At 40.2% G+C, this 24,205-nt stretch overlaps 1 protein-coding gene across 1 annotated transcript in view; it reads right to left on the bottom strand.

The window, feature by feature from the left end:
• tsnare1 (T-SNARE Domain Containing 1) overlaps positions 1–24,205 on the bottom strand; it is a 182,439-nt gene that overhangs the window by 118,751 nt on the left and 39,483 nt on the right. The window lies entirely within an intron of this gene.

Raw genomic sequence — 24,205 nt, 5'->3', positions numbered from 1 at the left:
CTTTTATGCTAAAGACTTCAGTGTGATTTGAACAACCAGCACAACACAATCCATAGGCAGCGCTAAGTTTCAGTTACCATAGCAGCAGGTCCATAATTTTGACACGCAAATATTCCAAAGTTTAATAATCCAAACTTGACAATATTTGCACCCCGTCAACCCATAAGGAAGTCGGCTGTAGGAGTGGCGTGTTGATGATGTGATCTACTGTTGCATGTCTTCCTTGATGATACTTTGGTTTAGATTTCTTTTGACAGGAATAAACACGTCCTCTCCATTATTTTTTGTTTCTTAACATGAATTTATATGGGACAGCAAATCATCAAAGAGAAAGAAGTAGCGCTGAAAGCAGCCGTCATCCAGATGCTCCTGCAGTAAAGGGGGAAGCTCACAGTCCAGGGAGAGTCTCTGGATGCTTTAGAGCTTTCCAAAATAAAGAACAAGCTACTCTTTCACCATCCTCCATATCTTCATTATGTCGCAATGAGACCCTAAAATAAATGTTATTGGTACTTCCCCCTCCACATAAACACCTCTGACACAAATTTATATTTGTGAACACATATTTGATGCGTCTCAAAACAGTCAGTGGAGGTTGACACACAAATTGTGTTTGTTGTGAATGCTGTGATTGACTTTTAAAAGGTAAGATGACAAAGGAGCCAGCTTAACTCCTTTTAAAAAGTCAGGAGGTGAGCACACCTGATGTATTTGTAACATCAGTAAAATGAACTGGTGACAGCCCACCCACTCAAATCCTAACCCTGTTATCACCCTCCTCCGAACCTAGAGTGATGTCGCACATGATGTGGCACCCATTCAGTCTAATTCAAAACTCAGGGTACTGTCAATGTGATAATCGCTCACAAGAATATGATTTATGGCTGTGTGGTTTAGCATAGAACAGGAGGAGAGAAATGGCTAAAATATATGTTATATATCTACAAAAGACCCTGGCAGGCCTGCAAAGTAGATAAAGTTAAAAGTGGCAGATCCACGCTGTAAGGTCGAGCAGTGGTCTAAAGGTCTGAGCTTTACACTACGTTCATACCGGACATGAGACATGTTTAGCTGATGGCCTGCTTATTCTTCTCGTTCTTCATTAAAGTCCCACTATATGTAACACCTAGGTGTACGAAATTTGTTCTCCGCATTTGACCCATCCCCTGGGGGAGCGGGGAGCTGCAGACAGAGCTGCGCTCGGTAACCATTTGGTGGATTAACCCCCTAATCCAACCCCTTAAGTGTCAAGCAGGGAGGCATTGGGTCCCATTTTTAAAGTCTTTAGTTTGAACCCACGACCTTCTAGTTACAGGGCGGACACCTTAACCACAAGGCCACTGAGCTGGTTATCTACTGTTAACTGGCGCATCACCACCATCCACTGTTGGAAGTAACTGATAATAAAAAAGTGACTGACACTAAGCAAATAATAAGATTTAATTTCTGGCATTTTTCCTCTGGATGGTCTTGTCTCATAAACGAAACGATTTTATAGGGAAAATTTGTCATATTCCACGAGTTACTGAATATGAATTAAGGATAAGACGAGTACTTAAAATAGAGGAGCTTTTGGTAAATAATTAAAATGTTGGTGAAATTCACTAAACCTTGATGAACAAATGCAAGAAACAAGGACAAAGCAAAAAGAGTGACAGATTGAAAATCAGACTCCTTAAAAACTCTGTGGATAATTAACTGGAATGAATACAGCTGTAGATTATTAAGACCTTAAACCTACTGGGACTGTGACAGGAACAGAAAAAAAAGAAAACAGTACAAAGCAAACAATAATGCAAGTAGTGTGCTTTGGTGAAAAGTGTTTGAGAGATTGTGGAGGGGCATTGGGACACCCTGCACTTTTAAAGTGAAAGCGCTCTAATCAGCGGGTGTTCTGGGGGAGAACGGATTTTGTTCAATTTTCAATTTTATTTTGTTTAATCACCAGGTCTAATTTTATCAATTATGTTCTTGTGCAGAGGGGAGACAACGCATTCAGGGTTGCCGGTCATTTGCCATAATTTTTCTGTGAGTTTGAGTTCCTCAATGTTGTGACAAAGTGTGTTAGTTTAAAAGAGCAACCATTTAAGTCTGTTGCGTTTTATTTTAGAATAAGATCATTACTATTGTATTGTTGGAAATATTTCTTGTTTGTTTCATCCTTCACTTTCATTTTGCTTCACAACCAAATAAAACCAAAAATAAATGCTGCTTCTTTTCTTTGGAATAGTCTGGGAATAAGACATCCATAATATTTTGGAGCTGCTTGTGTCTGACCCATTATTCTATACCTGGCTACACTATGATACTTTAATAATAATTTACGCCCAAAATGTCAAACATTAAAAGAAAATTGGGGAATTAATAAGAATGGAAAAGTCGAGCAGATTTCCAAATCAGAGGCTCTCAAAGTAAATGTAGAATCAGTGTGCAAACTTGCTAGGTCGATGTCAGACACAGTAATTTTCTCTGGTCCCCTGCCGAACTTAGTGATGAAATGTATAGCTGCTTTTCATCACTCAACCTCTGGTGAGCTAGATGGTGCCCAGAAAACAGCGTTGATTTTTTGAACAATTGGAGCGCGTTTTGGGGGAAGGCTGGTCTCATGCGGACAGAAGGCATCCATCCTACTTTGGACGGATGTTCTAGAAACATTTCTGCTAGCCTTAAGGCCCGTACACACCGGGACGAATATTCGCCAGGCGTTATTCGCCAGCGTTTTTCGCCACGTCTTTTGTGTTCACACCCAGGCGATTTTCGCTGACGATGAGCCGAGCGAACATGCAATTCCATTCCCTGACGTTAGATGGTGCTTAATGTAAACAGAAATACTCCTGTACACAAGGTGGCGCTGCGCAACTTTACGATTCTTAAAGTCGCTTTTCACTCAGAAGAAGAGAGCAAGTATTTACGCGCTTGTCAGAATCATACAAAGAAAACATGAATATTTCAAGCATCAGTAGCTCCAACTGGTACTTGGTAAGGGGATATTTAAGAATGTCCGTCATTATTTCTTCGCGGCAGTGTAGACGCTACTTGGCGTCCATCTTCATCTGCAAGGCAGTTTTGTGTTTGAGCGCCCCCAAGTTGTGTTTTACTGTAACTTCAGAAGCTCCAGACACGTGTGCAAAAGCGCCATTCTCATTGGTCGAATAGATTTCGACGCGTCGAAAAAAAAAAACGAACCTGAGGCGTTTTTTTTTTTTTTGACGCTTTGGCGCGTGGCGTTTTTTCGCGTCGGTGTGCACACCCACATTGGTGCCCTTTGTTTAGTCACGAGGCGTTAAACGTCGGCGAAAATCGCCGGCGAAATTCGTCCCGGTGTGAACAGGCCTTTAGTCATGCAGCCTGACAACCCAGAGACAAGACCTGGGCACAGAGCAGCAGTTTACAACTCTCCTCTGAGCTTCCTTCAGTGCTGGTGCAATACCCATTCAGGGAAAGTCAAGCAGGTCCTAGCTTTAGCTTATGTGCTGAAAGACAAATAAAAGGAGTGAGACACAGAAACCTTAAAGTGACAGACACCAGTACCCTCAATAACAATTGGCAGAATTATGATGTCATTAAATGTGGTTTATTGAACATTAGATCCATTTCCTCCAAGTCCCTCTTAGTCAATAAGTTAATCAATGAACCAATGAATCAACTAACTTACTAGCCTTAAGAGAAACTTGGCTCCAACAGGATGACTATGTTAGACTGAATTAGGCACCCCCCCACCCCCAGTTATAATAACTATTAGAAATCCAGGATTTGAGGGAAACGAGGTGGCTTGGAAGTCATATCACAGTCTAGCCTCCTTCTTCCATCAAAGTCTAACATGTTTTTAACTCCTTTGAAAACATAATATTGTTTATAAATCACCCACACAGGAAGACTCGAAAAGCTGTTTAATTCATAATTATTTATGACATAGGGATCCAAGGATCTGCCCTCCAATGGTTTGAATTCTATTTATCGAAAAGGTACCAGTTTGTTAATGTAAACGGACAATTCTCTCATTGCACTCAGTTAGCCCCGGAGTCCCACGGGGCTCAGTTTTAGGACCCATCCTGTTTATGATTTAAATGCTACCCTTAAGAAACATTATCAGGAAACATAGCATTAATTTTCACTGTTATGCGGATGATACGCAGTTGTATTTAACCATTAAACTTGACCAGAATGACCATATAGAGAAACTTAATACGTGCATCAGAGACATCAAGACAAGGATGACAATTAATAACCTCGTCCTAAACCCAGAGAAAACGGAGGTCATTATAGTAGGTCAGAAAAACCTCAGAGATACTCTGTCTGACCAGATAGTCTCCCTGGATGGTGTAAGTATAGCCTCCAATTCCGCAGTTAGAAACCTAGGGGTTTTATTTGACCAGGATTTATCATTTAAAACTCACATATCTCATTTCAACTGCGCAATATAGCTAAGATTAGAGATATACTATCTGAAAATGATGCAGAAAAGCTCATCCATGCATTTGTTACGTCTAGGCTGGATTACTGTAACTCTTTGTTAGCAGTGTGTCCTAAAAGTTCCTTAAGAAGTCTCCAGCTTGTTCAGAACGCAGCAGCAAAAATTGCTAGCAGGAACACATCACTCCTGTGTTAGATTCACTTCACTGGCTCCAGGATGATTCTGGAATGAAGTTCCAAATCCTCCTGCTAACCTATAAGGCCTTACATGATATGACCCCATCCATCCTATATCAAAGACCTCATAGTCCCTTACCATCCAAATAGAAAACTTCGCCCACAAAATGCAGGACTGTTTGTGGTTCCTAGAATTTGTAAAAGTACAGTTGGAGGTAGAGCCTTTAGCCACCAAGCCCCTGTCTTATGGAATAAGCTCCCTGCTCATGTAAGAGATGCCGACTCAGTTTCTACATTCCTAAGATAGACTGAAAACATTCCTCTTTGGACAGGCTTGTTGTCAGGCTAGCTAGTCATCAGATAATATTCAATTTACTGTTAACATCTTTGTATTAATCTTTACAATAACAATTACAGTGGTGGACAAAATTGTTGGTAGCCCTCAGTCAAAGAAAGAAAGTCCACAAGGCTAACTGAAATGACTTGAAATATTCAAAAGTAACAATAAATTAAAATTCATTGAAAATTAAACAATCAAAATCAGCCATTACTTTTGAGTTGTTGGTTAACAGAATTATATAAAAAAAGAATGAAATAGGGCTGGAAAAAATGATGGTACCCATAACTTAATATTTTGTTGCACAAACTTTTGAGGCAATCATTGCAATGAAACAGTTTCTGTATTTGTCAGTGAGCCTTCTGCACCTGTCCACAGGTATTTTGTTCCACTCCTCATGAGCAAACTGCTCCAGTTGTCTCAGGTTTGATGGGTGTCTTCTCCAAATGGCATGTTTCAGCTCCTTCCACAGATGTTTAATGGGATTCAGATCTGGGCTCATAGAAGGCCACTTCAGAATAATCCAACGCTTTTCTTTGAGCCATTCTTGGGGTTTTTGGCTGTGTGTTTTGGATGGTTGTCCTGTTGGAAGACCCATGACCTGCGACTGAGACCAAGCTTTCTGACACTAGGCAGCACATTTCTATCCAGAATGCCTTGATAATCTGGAGATTTCATTTTACCTTCCACGACTTCAAGACACCCTGTGCCAGATGCAGCAAAGCAGCCCCAAAACAGAACTGAGCCTCCTCCATGTTTCACAGTAGGGACAGTGTTCTTTTGGTTGGATGCTTCATTTCTGAGTCTACCAACATAGAGCTGATGTGCCTTACCAAAAAGCTCCAGTTTTGTCTCATCTGTCCAAAGGACATTTTCCCAGAAGCTTTGTGACTTGTCAAAATGCATTTTTGCAAATTCCAGTCTGGCTATTTTATGATTTCGTTTCAACAGTGGTGTCCTCCTTGGTCGTCTCCCATGAAGTCCACTCTGGCTCAAACAACGATGAATGGTGCGATCTGACACTGATGTACCTTGATCTAGGAGTTCACCTTTAATGTCTTTGGAGGTTGTCCTGGGCTCTTGGATACAGTTCCAACTATCCGTCTCCTCAATTTGTCATCCATTTCCTCTTCCGGCCACGTCCAGGGAGGTTGGCTACTGTCCCGTGGGTCTTAAACTTCTGAATAATATGTGAAACTGTCGTCACAGGAACTTCAAGCTGCTTAGAGATGTTATTATAGCCTTTATCTTTACGATGTTTGTCTATCATTTTGTTTCTAATGTCCTGGGACAGTTCTCTCCTTGGCTTTCTGTTGTCCATGTTCAGTGTGGTTCACACCTTTTCACCAAACAGCAATGTGACTATTTGTCTCCCTTTAAATAGGCAGACTGACTGATTATGGGTTTATAAACAGCTGTGATGTCAATTAAAGGACATACCTGAGTTCATCATGACCCCCTGGGCAATTAGTTCTCAGTCTTTTATGGAGGTACCATCATTTTTGTCCAGCCCTATTGCATTAGTTTGTTTTTTTAAATAATTCTGTTAATCGACAACTCAAAATTAATGGCTGCTTTTGATTATTTAATTTTCAATGAATTTTAATTTATTGTTACTTTTGAACGTTTCAAGTCATTTCAGTGAGCATTGTAGACTTTCTTTCTTTAACTGAGGGGTACCAACAATGTTGTCCACCACTGTAGTTGTTAGAAGGCTGCGAGAAGTCTGAAGCTGGAAAAAGTATGGTGCACTGAGGTTCTGTGTGACTGTTTCTTCCACAAAAGCAGAAGTTCTAAATTACTCCTGAGAAAAAGGCTATTTAGAATGAAATAGTTAAGAACCAGAACATTAACAAGTTATAAATACAAGCACCATTTGAAGAACTGACCTTAAATTTTTTTTATTATTGCTGTTTTAAAAAAATATATATATTTTTAGCTTCATCTCAATTTATTGTGTTCCAGGCAGAAGATGCAGCAGGACGTTCACCCTTTGCCCATTTACACAGAGGGAAGCGGGGAGGGCATAGAATACTAATAGGACTGCTGCAGCAAAGGTCAGAACCATCATGAGAACATGTGTTTGACCCAGGGCGAGACACACAGATGAAACTAATCAACAAATCTCTCTCAGTGCTCCTTTTAAGCATGTCCGCTAAAGGTCAAAGCGACATAGTGGTCAGGAAGACAAAGCTCCATCACCATCAGTGAAATACAAGTCATCAGACCTGCTTTTACATTTTTAGAGTAAACAGTGATCATTAGTTATCATATAATAAAAACGTAGCTTTATTTTTCCAATTTGTGGCGCCCCCTGGAGGGTACTTAGCCTTCTTAGCATTTGCCTATTTTGTCAAGCGGAGCAGCCAGATCGGCACAGACACAAAAATGCACTGGGAGTAGAGACATCGCTGTGGGGGGTAGGAGTTTAGGATTAGGATTCTCCTCATGCAGTTCTGTCAGATTCCACAGGATGTAAAACTCTGACCTCGTACATTGGGGGCAAGACTCTTTGGTTACATGAACATGGGATAAGACTAGAGATGCGTCATTCCGTATTGCGGCTTCGACACAGAACATCCAGTTTATTTTCTGCCAAAAGAAACAGAATACTGGCATCAACCTATATCTATCAGGAATAATGTGGGGTTGAGTGTCTTGCCGAAGAACTCTTTGACACATGAGCAGGCAGAGGAGGAAGGAGGATTTTCCTCGAAGCGCGTATCGAGTTTTGCTTCATTTGGGGGAGGAGCTGAAAATAATGACATCCACAGCTTCACTGCATGGTTGTACCATGTGACTGGTTCATGAAGTGGTTCAGATTGTGCTGTGAGCTTCCGATCAGGCTCCATTCAAAACGGGGGTGTTTGATGGAGAGTCATGGTCAGTGAGTTTAAAGATTTAGGATGAACTAATGTATTTGATGAAAAAAACAACGTTGTTGTTGTTTATCTTTTGGCACATCCTGTGAAGGGTCACCACAGCGAATCAGCTTTTACTGATCGCCACAGGTTGTTTGACAGAGTTTTTTTACGTTGAAAGCCCTCCTGACACAACCCGGTATTTTATCTGGGCTGAGGACCAATGATGCGTCCTAACCCAGTGGTCTCAATGGGGCAGAAGTTGGTATTATAATCTTTAAAGTTTTTTAGCTTTCGGTTTCTTTTCTCCTCAAAGAAACTTTCCAAAAATGTTTTCTTGTTTGTTTTTCATTAGTTTTTTAGCTTTGGGCTACTACGATGGGAACCGAAACTCTTAGTACGTTATACGTTAGTAGACGTGTATGTTGTGTATTTTGAGCAAAGGCACACTTAATCTTTGACAAAAATCCCGCAGCACACCAGCTACTAAAGATTCAAAAAAAGAGAAACAATAGTCTGTATTGATGTACAGTCCCTCCACAATCTCACATGCATTTTTGTGATAATTGTGGCAGAAAAAGCTGGAAGTTGCAGCTGTTTTTTCTAAAAGTTGTAATAAAAGGTAAGTTAGTTTTCAGTAATAATTCTTAACTAAATTATTTGAAATTGTACCCTGGTAGTTTTTTTTCCTCTCCAGTTTACTAACATGCAATTTTATGAACCCGTACAAAAAAAACAAATATATTCTTTCTAAACAGTGATTTATTTATTAAATTCTTTTTTAATGTTGGTGCAAAGGCAACTGTAATTTTTGAACAATTATATGATCACAATATGTTTGATACATTTTACACAAAAAACTAACAATATATCTATGCTTTCAGTAGCTACACAACAAGTAAGACAAGTTGAAGTTTTATTAGTTATTCTTTTGTCTTAATCAAAGATGAAGTCTTTGAAAACTTTACCAAATATATTTTATTTTTTTTAGTTGAATAAATTGTTCAAATTTAGTTTAATTGTGTCTTTTGGCCACTTCACCATAATCCGGTTTCTTGAATGTTATTACTCCTATTTAAGCTTAACTTTTCATTCTTTTAAAGTGATTGAAGCCTGAAAGGCAATTTGTGGTTTAATTCAGACGTTATTGGAAAAGTGTTTCAGTTAAAAAGATAACTTGGACCAAACTCTGGGATGTTTAGCTGTTAATAAACACAAACCTTGAAGGAGAACTTAACTGTTGACCCTTTCATTTCGTCAAGAAGATGTGTGTGTGTTTGATGTGTGTTGGTCTTGGTTTCAAGACGTTTCACTGGGAAGACTCATTGTAAGCTGTCACTTAGACCCAATGCATCATGGAAGATGTAGTGCGAAAACTGATGCAGATCCCAGACAGACTTGCTTCTCTGAGCTTCATTGTTTTGTTCACTTGTTCCACGGTCTGATACCAGATACCGCGGAAAGCTACAACACTAAAGACGAGCTTTAGCTGTTATTTCTGATGGAACTGAGAGACTTTTTTTCATGAACCAATTGGCTGAAACGCTTTAATGCTTCATGAAGCTTCATCTGCCCCTTAATAGATAAAACACTAGAACTTTAATGAACACAATCCACAATGAGAGCTTGAAGAATGGCAGGGAGAACTCACACAGCTTGGTCAGATACAGGGCTGCAGGTCAGGTGGCAAGAAAAACCACATGAGCAGGGCACTTTGCCATGCAAGGAGTCAAGTCAAGACTGGCAGAAGAAGGTCTGCATGCCCTTGATACAGGAGAGCCACAGGATATGTGCATTACCTGACTGCCCCACAGACCGTGCTGATGAGGAGGCTGAAGAACTAGCATGTTGGATATGGAAAGAACCTACTTGAAGACAAATTCGGGGTATAAACTGCTCAACCTTGGTAAGTTTTTTAAATCACGTATTTTGTAGTGGTTAGCGCTCTTGCCTCAGAACGAAAAAGGCCTGGTTTGAATCCCAAAAAACCTGCTTCATAGATTCATCTAGTATTCAAAATTTTTCTTATGTGTAAATGTGTGTCAGTGTGTGGTCCTCAAATGAACTGTGACCTGTTCAGGCTGTACCACGCCTTTACACAACAGTTGCTGGGATAGGCTCCAGCATGGGCATAACTCTAAAAGGGATTCAAAGGAGGAAACTGTAGGTATTCTTATATTTGCTGATAGTATGCAAAATGCTGCCCTGCCACAGTAGATGGTGGTATTTATAACCCTCTAATGCACTGCTGCAATCTAGTTTTCCTCATTTTAACCACCACTTGAAAAGGCACATTTTATAACAAATGTTGAGGCAATTTCCCAACTCACAAAGACCCAGCTGGTGAAATCTTTCTGCAGCACACCAAAAACCCACCAGCTTTGTATGGCGACACCCCCAGCTCTTGGAGAAAATAAGCCCCTCCACTGCTGAACAGAGTAAATGTGAGGTAGAACAGTGTGCACCCTGTGTGACACTGCAGGACACAGAAGGATTGTAAATAAAGGCATGGCAGGAAAGAGTGACTAAATCCACAGCCACTCACCACCCCCACTGGTTTTTCATTCAGTCCTGCACTCTTTGCACAGTTGTCATTATCAGCAACACAAGGCTTAGCTTAGCCTGAGCAGGCAACTGAGCAGAAATAAGCCTAAACCCTGGACACAAATGCAACGTTTATCACAAACAAGCAAGGGCCAACTTGAGGCACTACTCTGTGTGTGTGTGTGTGTATGTGTGTGTGTGCGTGCCTGTGTGTGAGAGAAAGAGGTTTAAAAAATGCCACTTGTATGGATTTTTCTGGACGCAGACATAATTACTTGTACACGGATGTGACAGGTAATATTTGGTTATTAATTACCTGCGTTCGTTTCTCCTATTTTCTTGCTAAACAGAGTGTTTATTCTCGATCACGAGTAAAAGCTTCCAACTGACACTGCAGTGTTATCAAGGTCATTGAGCGTGACACAATTATCCAGAGCTCTCCAAACAGCTAACGAGTAGGGCCTGCCAGTGGCTGCAACAGCTAAATGAATGCTGTCTTGTGGTTCTGCTCTTATCTGTCAAAATGGAAGTGTGTTGATCAGATCTCAAATTAAAAATTAGTCCAATCATGTTGATGTTTTAAAGTGTGACTGGTTTCTGGGCACTTATCGTGTGGCAGTCACCTACACAAAAACAAATCTCAGGATTAAATGGCCTCTTGGGATGCACTTACTCCATTAAAGTAAAAAATCAGATGAAGATTTACACATCAATGGTATTTCTCAAGGTTTTCTCTGTAAATGCACAAAGACCACTGAAGGGAGAGGTAAGGCGGAGCCCAAGGGTGCCATTATGTTCAACATCTCTAACAGAGGGTTGTTTATGTGAGGAAATAACACCACACCTTTTTTCCCCCCTCATAACATATTTGTGTTGGGAAGAAAAATCCAACCCCCTTTTCCCAAAAGACTTGCGCCACTTTCAAACATTACTGAACTTAAAGTCTTGACCAAATTTAAAAAAAAAATAAAAAATGTCAGAAAACAATCACATTTTAGATTTAAAAAAAACAGCAGAATTAACATATTTTAAATTGTTGACATTGGATTCTCGGTTTGAGTTCATGTGGCAAAAGTGTGGCGAGGCCAAACAAATCTCCGCTGTGACTAACCATCCCTGTTTTACTGATGGTGGCGTTGCTTTTTCAAAGCTCCACTACTTAGTTGATTTCAAACTGCAACTCCTTTTGTTAGGTTCAAGCTGTCCTTTTATTTTATCCACAAGGAAAACGTCTGTCTTTGTAAAGCTCAGACTTAAAACTAAAAATTGGCTTACTTCAAAATGAAATTGTATGAAAAAGTACTTTTAAGATTATTTGTCTGTTAAATTGTATTTTATGCTGAAGCAGTCGGATGTAATTGTGTGAGGTCCACTTTTGTACTTACATCCAAAATAGAAAAAGGAAAAGAACTCCAGCAAAGGCTTCCATGATTATTTCTGCTCCCTGGTTTCATAACAGAGTATGCTTCTTAATTCATCAGAGGAGGAAGCTTTGGTGACTGATGTGGGGAACTGTTTGATGCATTACTTGCTGACTAAAAATGGGGTACAAAATATTTGTGACATTTGTTTTACCGTAATCATATATCACCATAACAAACATGTCTAAACATCTAGTTGGAAACTAAAAGTTTTGTTTGAGCAGACAGGAATAAACAGATAGGAAACCCATTCCTTCGTAAGTTGGAGTGGACACTGACAGCAAGTATGTGACATTTCATTAAAAGTATCAATTGAGCCAAATAGAAGCTTTTCTCCACTTTTTGTGGGTCAGTCTTGAAGATGAAGGCTAGGGGCTTCCTCAGAATGTCTAGGACTTCACTGCTTAATCAAAAGGCACATTTCCTTTTAGCCACATTACTGTCAATGGTGTGGAATCAAACCATTGAGACGCCGTGACCAATAAAACTGTAGAACTGTCTCAGCGAGACAAGACTGGCCCAAATTAAACAGGTTCATTTCAGCCAATCTGTTCTTCTGACATCTGAAACATCCTGATTCCCAACTCAGATTTCAGCTATGGGTAAATGATCTACCACAGAGAGATTAAGTGACTCGGGTCAATAGATTTATGAATGTCCCCAACATGATACATTTACAACCCAGAAATGTCTGCTGGGATTATTCTACAGTCCAAAGTTCTCACTAATTGTTCAGCTGCTCATTTTGTGGCCTCAGGCAGATTGAACAGCTCTGCAGCAAAGATGTGGAGAGCAAGGCAGTGATCCTACAGCACTAAACAATACAGGCCCATTTTGAAATGTTTGAGCAAAAATTCTAGAAAAAAAATAAAAATAAACAGATTAAAAGTCACCTCAATGACATTTTATCTTTCCATCAATCTGGTTTAATAAAAACGCAATAGTGACTACCTTCCTAAAGGTCCAAAATGAGGTTTAAACCATTGATGCAAAGGACTACGGTGCTGCCCTTCATTGATCTCTCCAAAGCAGTTCTCTCCAGTTCGCTTAATTTGGTCCGGATCAAGTCCTGAACCTTGCATTTGGTTTGTATTCAAACTGCCATCAAGGAGACTTTTCTGTTCCGGACTAAAGCTTGTTAACAAAATCACAAGACTAAAGATCTCTTTACTCGTTGGTCAGGAATTACGAGGGTAGGGCATAACAACTTAAGGCAGAAATTATGGAGCCCCGCGCTTTGCAATATTTGTGGGGATAGTTCATTCAAACTTTATATTACGCCTACAAATTTGGAAGGTCTACATCAACGTCAGGCTCAACACTTTATGCTTATTTTTTGGTCCAGTGGAAGCTGCAGGATGGTTACTGGCAGGAAGACGGCTAAGAAGGTACGCTGATAAATGTTTTATACAAATGAAACAGTGAGGAGCAGTGTGTCACTTTAAAACACATGTTTCAAACTCAAGGCCCGGGGGCCAAATGTGGCTCTCCATGTCATTTTATGTGGCCCGCGACAGCATAAAGGTTTTTTAATTTCTTAAAATAAAAATTGGTGTGTATTTATTCATATCTAGGAAGGATTAGACTTGAAATATTGGATTGAGCAAGTATACATTAGGACTTAAACACTGTCCATATAACCTAACATGACAGAATCAATTTAAAAAGGATTTATGCTAGAGTAACAAGCAAACATGTTTTTTAATGCAACTGCAATTATTACTTTAAAACGTTATGATAAATAAATAATGAGTTATTTAACATTAAGGAGTAGTTACATTTATTTTTCATTGCATTTAGTTACATGTATAAATGATATCTGGCCCTTTGAGGACAACCACTCTGCTGATGTGGCCCTTGGTGAAAATGAGTTTGACACCCCTGCTTTAAAAGTTGTTTTAATGAGCCTGTATTTATCCAACCACATAATATGTAAACAGTTGAATCCTTTTTTTCATTTTTGATAATACGTCAATCATTGCTTTTCCTTTTTTCCGCAGCTCATCAGTTGCTTCATTCCTACTTAATTTTACATCACATGACCACTGGCTATGGTGACCGTTTCGCTCAGTGGTTCCGCTCTGGGAACGAATTGTTTTCAGACTGAGGAATCTCAGAGAGAACGAACCAAAGCTTAGTCTGATTGGAAACATACTGAGACAACCTCCAAAGATAGGTCCGAGAGCAGTTCCTGGTCCAGGACAAGGGTCCACTTGGGTGTACAGTGTTCCCCGATTATTTGTGTTTAACTATTTGCGGTTTCCAATATTTGCAGTTTTTTTTTTTGTCACCACCGGTTCATGACAAAAACTCAGCTCAAGACGCTTGTATGAGACTTTTGCGTCCTAAGGAAGTGCTGCGGGGGAGGAGGGGAGCAGAGATGAAGAGCACGCTGGCCCATCGGCCTGAATGCTGGCTGCTGAGAGATATTTCCACCTATTTCTGATTCCCTTCCAAATGGAAATGGCATCGGCTGACTTGGAAGTGGCCAAAAAATATCCTGAAACATTGAGGGAGATAATTGCAGAGATTAACTATCATCTGGATGAATGAATGATGGTTGAAACCGGCCTCCTCTGAAAGAAGATGCCCCCTCGCACTTAACTGGTAAAGGGGGATGCACTGGCCCTTCATGGTTTCAAGGCACAGAGAGACAGTGGGACTCCGAATGTGTTATAAAGTACACTATAGTACAGTCAATTGCTCTAAATTAAAAAAAAAAAAAAAACTCTTTATGGTGAGAATTTTTTCTTTGATTATTTTTTTTACAAAGCATCAGAAATGTTTCAAATGGTTTCTTAATGAAGAAGGATCAGGGACGGACATTCTTCAACCCGCCGGGGGGTGAGGGGGTCATGGGTATTCATGGATTGTGCGTATTCGCGGGTCTCTCTGGTCCCTAAGCCCAGTGAATATGGGCGGAAGACTGTATTCAGACTGAAAATTTGTCCCAGATTATTGGGGGAAACAAACTCTCGTTCACTTTACGTGGACCAAATGTGTCCAGTCTGAATACACACTTACAGACTAGGCTAGCGGTTGGTTCCTAAACTAACTGGTCACACTGTGTACAACTTGGTGGTCAAACATCAAGTTATCTACAAATTTTTAAGAGGGTCTTACAAGGCTTAATGTTAGGGTTTACTCAATTTACTATTTAAATCAACAACATGCCTCATGTTCTTAGAGATGCAGCTCTGCACTTTTATGTTGATGATTTAGTTGTCCAAAATTAGCTGCCCTTGTTCTTAAGCTCCTGCAATTGCCTTTGGATATCATTCAGCTTGAATTATTTGCGACTTAAAGTCTTGCCTTCTTTTTCTGACGTAGGTATTGTTTTTCATAACCAGGAAAAACTGGTTTCTACCACAGTCATGAGCCAGTTAGACCATTGGAATATTCTGTGTATGAAAATGATGTCTATCGTGGAACTCAGATTTATAACAGGCAGCAAAACCCTCACTCACCACTGCACCCAGTAGTCAGTCTTCTGTTTACTGTCCTCTGTACCCACTTGCAGACTCCTGAACTGGTACATTTTCATTTACAAATCCATTCTCCAGCCAGTACTGTTAGATTTTTTACTTCTCATGCAAAAAACAACGTCACAGCCTTTGCTCTCTTTATAACCTCTGTTATTCCATCAGTATTCACAGAACTTGGTAAAAAGCTTATCATTCTCTGGTCCCTCCACCTGGAAGGTGGTTCAGCAGGATATAAAACTGGTTGATCTGCTCACAATCAGGGAGTTTAAAGCTACCTTCATGTTGTCCTTCACCGCACGCACAAACCTCCTCTTTGACATTCCTCTAGACCTCTTCTTTGGCAGCTCTAGGCAGCATAATTCTACCAAAAGATTCACCATCTCTCTTCTAGACATGTCCCAACATCTCAGTCTGGCCTCTCTGACTTTATCTCCACAACCTCTAACGTGTTCTGTCCCTCTTATGTCCTCATTCCTGATCCTATCCATCCTGGTCACTCCCAAAGAGTACTTCAGTATCTTCATCTCTGCTACCTCCAGCTCTGCTTCCTGTCTTTTCTTCAGTTCCACTGTCTCTAGGCCCAACAACATGGCTCCTCTCACCACCGTTTTCTGCACCTTTCCTTTCATTTCAGCTGTAAGTGTTCTGTCACACAATATCCCAATGGTCTAACTGGCTCATGACTGTGGCAGAAAACAGTTTTCCTGGTTATGAAAAACAGGATCTATGTCACACCTGACATTTTTCTCCACCCATTCCAACTTGCCTGCACTCACTTCATCACTGGCTGACATTCATTCCTCTCCTTTCCAGGCCAAACCTCCACCTCTCTAGCTTCTCCACCTGTTCCCTGCTCTTACTAAAAATCACAATATCGTCTGCAAACATCATAATCTATGGTGATTCCTGTCTAACATCATCTGTCAGCCTGTTCATCATCATTAGAACCAGGAAGGGGCTCAAAGCTGATCCATGATGTAATGCCACCTCAACCTTGGACCACCTGTCACCCATAAAGATCATCTCACCACTGTCTTACAGCCCTCATACATGTCCTACACTGCTCTTACATATTTCTCTGTCACTCCAGGCTTTCTCATACAATACCCCAGTTCCTTTCTGGAAACCCCATAATAAGCTTTCACCAGATCTACAAAAACAGTGTAGCTCTCTCTGATCTTATCTGTACTTCTCTATCAACATCCTTAAAGAAAATTTTATCTGTAGTGCTCTTTCTTGGCATGAAACCATGCTAAGCTCTTCTACCTTTCTCAAAGGCCCAGACATTCCACCAGAGGCAAGGTGGGGTTTAGTGTTCAAGGTGGTAATCAAACCTGCAATCTTCTGATTGAAGGTTGATCACATTACCGCTGCCCCACGGCCGGCCAAATGTCATATATATTTTTAAAAAACTACTACTTAACCGCTGCTTCACCAAGTTACTTCACCAGGTCCGACTGGTGGTAAACCATGACAATAAGTTGAACATGTTTAGATAAAAGATAAACAGCTTCTCTTCACATCTTTTCTGTCTTTGTTTTGTTTTATCTACATCTTCTGTCTAACCTGATGTTTTCTCAGAAATCTAATTACTTATCACACCAACAACTGACATTTTATTGGCTGTAACTGGCTAATAATGCTAACAGAATTACCGGTATTCTGCCCTTGGCTTTTTGCTGTTGCGATGTCCTGTTCTGTGTGCAGACTAATCTGGTTTAGGGGTCACACGGAACAACTCTTCTCAAATCCCTCTTTCTCCTCTTATTATAAAATACAATTTTTTATGTTTAAAATTATCTAAAGACTGTATTAGTATTTTTGTTTGACTGTCAGAGGCTTTGGTCTTTGTATTTTGGTAGTTTTTGTCTAGTTTTTTGAGTTTGTCTGTAAATAAATTCCTAGCTTATTTTTAGCCTGGGTTTGATTTTGAGAGTTTTTGAGTTATTGTTGTATTTATTTTTTTCTTTTGATCTTTATGCTACATCCATTTACAAGCCCCTAGACAGGGGTTTTAGTACATCAGAGGCAGATCAGAAGCAGTTTGAGTCATACAGGATTTCATAAAGACAACCTAGGAGAAAACCACAGACAGAAGGGAGTCATAGGCTACGTTCACACTGCAGGGCTTAATGCTCAATTCCGATTTTTTGAAAAAATCCGAATTGTTTGCTAGACCGTTCACATTTCCAATTAAATCCGAACTTTTGTGATCTACAGTGTGACCGTGAAACAACCCAGAGTTGACCCGCATGCGCAGAAGAGTACTCAACGTCGAATGACGTCACTCGTTTGCGGAAGTAGCTTACGTTAACATGGATGTCAACAACAGTGTTGTCAACAGCGGAGCTCTTTTTTCATTAATACATTTATTTTCACAAAGGAGCCAGCACAATAACAATCTTCCCATTTTTAAGAATGCATTGGAGCCGGGATCGTCTGTAACCACTCTTGTGGAATGGGAATGTGTATGTATTGGGCCCACGAACCTGTGGGCCCACAGGTTCGTGGGCCCACAGGTTCGTGCGCGCGTTTGTGTAAGGGACAGGAAAAGAGCACGTGCAGCGAGAGAGAATGGGGGGGCGGCAGTGTGGGCGCGCATTCATGTTGTGTGTTACGGAGGAAGGACAACGGTAATAAAAGAAGGTTTCCCCCAGAATAAATGCTATGGACTTTTTATTAACCCGCTCTGGAGAATCCTGGAGAATCGAAGGGTCAGAACAGGGAGGAGGAGGATCCGCCTAGGGTCCCCCGCGCTTCTGACCACGGTCGGGAAGGGGAGAAAGAAAAATAAGTACTCACGAGAAAATGTTCAACACCACGCTCGGCCATTTAGCTGTTAATTTTTTCAAAAACCGCCCGGTTGCGATAAGAGCCCTGGAGTTTGGCCTGAATAGTGCTGTCACCCCAAATATTAATACAATTGGGGACATCGCTTCCCTTCCACTGACGGGTCTCTGCAGCATCGTCCGCCACGGTTGCTGTTTACGTTCTCGTTCCCGCCTATTTCAACGCAGAATGATGACGTTTGTTGCGTATCGATGACGAACGATTCGGATTTAGGTGGCCTGGCCGGTCAGACGGCAGTCGCAATTGAAAAGATCGGATACGTTTCGGATTCAGGACGGCAAACCTAAGTGGCCTGGGTCGCATTTGAAAAGATCGGATCTGTGTCATTCAGACTGTCATGAAAAGATCGGAATTGGGTCGCATAGGGGCAAAAAAATCGGAATTGGGTCGTTTCAGCCTGCAGTGTGAACGTAGCCATAAAAATAATTATAAAAATATATATTGGTTTTTGGTCCTTTAGACAGATGAGACCAAACTGGAGCTTTTTAGTCATTTCATCACCTCTTACATATTGAATAAATCGAGCTTACCAAAAAAAAACAATGTTGCATTCACACCAAACGCTTTTAAAATTTGAGATTTGTGTATTTAGCCTGTCTTTCAATATGCGTTGAATCCGCCGCTGTCCAAAAATGTGTTCATGAAATTAATGCTCCAGAGGTGTATGGGAGGAGCTAGTGTTAAACGTGTTTAGCTTCATCGCTACATAGGAACATTGACCGTATGTCTTCTTTACAATGCATGGAAGACAGGGATGATGTTTGGAGATCAGGTGTTTCTTTATTTTAGAGCTCTACAAAGACATTCGTCGTTAGACATTAGACGTTCGTCGTTAGTCTTTGTAGAGCTTTGTATCACTTTGCAGAGTCTCCATGTCTGAGTTCATGAGATCATTCAGAGACTCTCCCAGCACGGTGAGCTTTACCATCTACTGCAGGAGCTGCGTTTAAATGACTGCCGCTTTCAGCGGTACTTCCGTCTCTCTGTGACCCAATTTGACGACTTGCTGTCCCGCATTAGTCTGAGTGGGGAAAAAAGAAAAATAACAAAAATTAAGATATTATTTTTATTATTGTCTATGTACAAAAAAATCTATTAAAAAGTTTAGGAGAATGATTAGATTCTCCTCCATGTTGGTTTTGATTGTGTCAACACAGGCTGAGTCCCTGATTGATGCATCCCTTCTTCTTGGCCAAAGTTCAGATATTTGAACTGCTGTGATCCCCAAATCATACTGCATGAAAAGCACTGCTGCCAGACTTACAGGGATGGGCAACTCCGAGCCTCGACAGCAGGATGGTGTCTTCATGATTTTTAGATATCCAAGCCATACCCATGACTGATTACCTGGTACAGGTGTGTCCAGCCAATTACAACATATCAGAGCAGGGTATGTAGGAAAATATGTAGGAATGCAGAGCTTGAGGCCTGGAAAGAGTTTCCCATCTATGAAACTGGGTGTCAAAGGCGTCCAGTTTCAGGTATGGGCCTATAGAGTTCCAATCACATTTTTTTATTGGTTTAGCAAATAGGTGGTATATCTGACTGGTCGATATTTCCACATCTATCCCTTGATTTCCTCAACCTGCTTAAGCCTTTCTGGGTCACAGAGTTGTTGGAGCCTATCCCAGCTACTGTTGACATACCTGTGCTCCACATAAAGGCTGTGTCACACAGCCACTATTTACATTTTGTACATATTGCACTGATGAAAATTGGTCATACATGAATATATGTGGAAGAAGTTACAAAAGTTGTGGTCTTTATGTGAAATTTTCAAAGATGTATCATATATTAACCCCATTAAAACCACAGAAGTAAGAATAAACCACGCAATTTAAGTGAAGGTGGAGATGTGGTGCCACGTAAATAAACGTAGAACTTGAACAGTGTGTGATTATTGTGCTGTTTATATGCAATTTATTTGTGATTTGTGTGTCAATTATGTAATTTGAACGTGAAAAGTGTGCCATATACATGATATTGAAGTTATACATCGCTGGTACATGAGTGAAAAGTCCATTAGACCAGTGTTTTTCAACCTTTTCTGAGCCACGGCACACTTTAACCTTAAAAAAAATCCCGCGGCACACCAGCATGCAAAAATTAAAAAAAAAAAAAAGACAAACTCATAGTCTGTATTGATCTACAGCCCCTCCACAATCTCACATGCATGTTTGTGATCATTGTTGCAGAAAAAGCTGGAAGTTGCAGTTGTTATTTTCTAAAAGATGCAATAAAAGTTAAGTTAGAAGATTTAAAAACAGTTTGATGTGTGTTCGTTGGTTTCAAGACGTTTAACAACAGATCTCCTTGTGCGCTTTCACTCTCACAACCCAATGCATCATGGGAGATGTAGTGCATAAAACGGCCGGAGATCGGTTTTCGGAGCTTCATTGTTTTGTTCACTTGTTCCACGGTCTGACACCGGATTCTGTGGAAAGCTACACCGCTAAAGACGAGCTTTAGCTGGTATTTTCGTAGAACTGAGCGACTTTACGAGCAGAATCAGAACAAGGAAGTGAAGACTTTAAGCACTTCTGATTGGTCAGACCGATGACATGTGATTAACCCCCCCAAGAATGATTGGTGGAGACAGTTAAAGGGACGGGACTTTTCCAAAATACAGCCGAAGGTACAGCTGAATCGCGGTACGTCATTCTTATCAAAATGTCTTTAATAAAATAAAATAAACGCAAAGAAAAAGTATTTTACGATCTTTTATATTCCTAACTCCTCAGTGTTTTATCAGGGCCTGTTTGGATGAACAGAGAGCTGAAATCCTGGAGATGGTAAATGTTTTTAGATCAGTTAATGAGGGCAATTTCCCACGGCACACTTGACCATCTCCCGCGGCACACTACACACTGGTTGAAAAACACTGCATTAGACATACATGGAATGGTCATGGAAAAACACAATATTGCGAATGCATCTCAAAAAAATCACACACAATCATGTAAGATTTAATGTAATAGCTGTGTATAAACTATGTAAAATAAGCGTAAACTGCGTAATTCTTAACCGGTCAGCTACTCAAGAACTCAAAACAGAATTCCTGTAAAGACCCGTCGGACAAAACCCTTGACAGACATCTGCCCATATCGACGAATGACGAACGTAAGAAACACTTATGAATAAATCATGTATCACAAAAGACCGAAACTTCATACGTGGAAAATGCACAAAACATACGTAGTGGCTGTGAGACACAGCCTTTAGACTATGAAGAGGGTGCAAATCTCTATTGTGCGTCCAGCAAAGGTTTTTACAATTTAGCAATGTTAAAAATATCTTTAGTTTGAACATTAATACAAAAATGTAACAAAAGTTAAATTTTCCTTTGTGTTGGTGTAACCTAGTAATTTCCTTGGTTTTCGGAGAAATAACTAAACTGAACCTAGTTTCACTTCTTAATAGCAGCATTCACTATTTTTTGGCAGCTTTTAGAAATCTTATTATGTTCCTCTTGAGGACATCGGCTGCAGAACCACTGAATCTTAGGGGGAGGTGGTTTCAATATCCAACCTATTGCAAAGAACGGAGTTACTAATTGAATGAAGGAAAAAATGATTTATGAACCAGCAAGTAAAAATGACAGTACCCTTATCACTGAGTGTTTTGATTTCCATCCATAGATAAGGCCAGATTAGCTCTAAACTGTGTGATGGTTTCTCAGATTGTCTGTGTTCTGTATGCTGCTGATGCTGTTGGATCAGCCTAATGAACAATCAGGGACTAGATTGGAATCCTCACCCAGAAATACTGCGAGTCAACTTGAAGATACCAGTGAGAAATGAGTGATTAAGAAAAACCATCTTCTTTGTTTGGTCTATCAAAAACACAACAGTAATAGTGTTGTTCTGAGTGATGTCTAAGATAATGAGAACCCCCCCCCCCAACAGACTTGATATAAAATGCTTTCGATCCCATTATAGCCTCAAAATGAATCAGAACCCAGTAAAAACGGAAACGATACCACTGCAATTACAGAACGCTGCATCCGTGTAGGAGCGTCTTACCTGTGGAAAGGGACGCTCTGAGATTACTTATTTAGCTTTAGGGGAGCTTAACCCGCACACACACATACACACCAACACATGCAGAAACATACATATCTGTGGGTGGAGGGTGGGTATGCACTGCTAAATGATTGCAATGACGTTAGAAAAAAAAATTTAAAAGACATAGCTGTAGTGTTTTGTTGAAAAAACAGAAAATTTTTGGTTTAATCATCACTGTCAGCTATTTTTAAAGTCTCATCCTGTGTCTTTGTCTTTCATTTTCTCTCTGCTCTTCGGGTCATATTAGAACTAGAAAATACCCCTACGGTAAAACAGGGGCCTGATTGTGGGTGAAATGCACGAAAGAATTTCAAGAGATGTTAGATTCATTAGCACATCTGCACCATGAAAAGTTTTTCTTCATCTTTGCTTTTGATATTTGATTCATCTTTGGGGTTACGATAGATGCCGCTCCGGACACAAGCCTCTGGATCTTCCAAGAGAGCAGAAAGCACACAAAAGCTCTGAGCTGCACTTCCTTGTAGTTTAAAACATTACAACTTTAACACAACATACATCAAAAGCTAACAGATTCAACTGCAGAATAATAAAGAAAATGTGGTATTGATCAGATTTTTATCTATATTTCCGTGACCTTCAATTATCTTCTTAATTGTTTCTCTATCTTCTCTCTTCATTCTTTTACCTTCTATCTGTACTTAAAAAATAAATCACGTACATTTTTCACGTCATTTCTTTTTAATGTGATCTTACTTTCTTAACTAAACCTCTTTTTCTGTTTGTAATTATAAAAAATTAACAATATTATTAAATACATATGCAAAGAGAGAAATAGCATGTTTGCTCTAAAATAATTTTTGTTCTTTAGAGATAAACTGAGTTTTGTTAATCTGGCTTACATTGTTTGAAAAAAAGCCAGTCAGCACTGTCCTGTTGCTTCCTTAACAAGAGAATCGGGGGTCATGCCAAGCTACAACAATCAAGAAGGTCTGAACATCAACTGTGGCGCAAAACACTCTGAGCACAAAGATTAACCTTTAATCATCTCAGGGTCTCAAAGTAACATCACTGCAAGAAAGCTCCGCACTGCTTCTAGGATTACAGGTGAAGCCAGGAAACATCAGTAATCCATAGGATCTTTTGTAGTTTTATTGTTTCTTCAGAATTTGAAAGGTAAAACTGTTGTGATGCTTTTTTGTTATTCATTTATTACAGTTGTGTTCTAACTGTTGGTTTTCTATCCAAAGTCTTGGAAAGCCCAGCTCTTCATCTGATCTGTTTCAGTTCCTCTACCCATTCTTCTTCAGCAGGCACAAATTTGACGATGTGTTTGCCTTTGACTGGGTGGCACTTATCAACAGCACATGTATCAATTCTCCAAGCTCTACTTCCATTATGTCCTTTGAGAGCGAACTAATTTAGAAAACTCCCATTATCCACTCCACTCAACAGGACTGACCTGTGCGCTTCTTTCAACAGAAGCGTTCATGATTCAGCGAACAGTCAATTCTTTACTGGTACCTGAGCTGTTATTACTTTCTTCAAGTAGGCTTAATGCTAAACCTTTACTCAAATCTCCTTCCATCAGCCATCATCAAGGAGTTGTTAACCGTTTTTTGCATTCCTGTCTTCTTTTATTTTAGCTGCCACCCTGAGGGGTCACTATGAGCCCCTGTGTACCCATGGTTTATAATAATAATAAAAATAATAATTGATTGTTAATTTATCCCACACAATGGAGAAATTCTTCTCTGCATTTTGCCCCATCCCCTGGGGGGAGCAGTGAGCTGCAGACCAGCCGCGCTCAGGGGACGACAGCGGGGATCGATCCGCCAACCCTTCAGTTGTTGGACGACCCCCTCTACCACCTGGCTCACACAGATATTCCCTCCTAAACGTGTTCAGTGCATCTCAACCTACCTCCTTGCTGTTGTCACAAATCATTCGACATGACCTGTCCCGTTGATCATTCCTCTTTTTTTCCTGTCATTCCCACTTCCTGAGAGAAACCTCAACATCGTCACATCTGCTGCCTTTGTTTCTCCTGTTTTTTACACCATTCCCCTCTATCTTCTCTGTTTCCACACACTAA

The sequence above is a fragment of the Oryzias latipes genome, chromosome 16 (genome assembly GCF_053564925.1).
Source record: "Oryzias latipes strain Hd-rR chromosome 16, Olatipes_Hd-rR_3.1".
Lineage (NCBI taxonomy): Eukaryota > Metazoa > Chordata > Actinopteri > Beloniformes > Adrianichthyidae > Oryzias > Oryzias latipes.
This window is presented reverse-complemented; position numbering and strand designations above follow the sequence as displayed.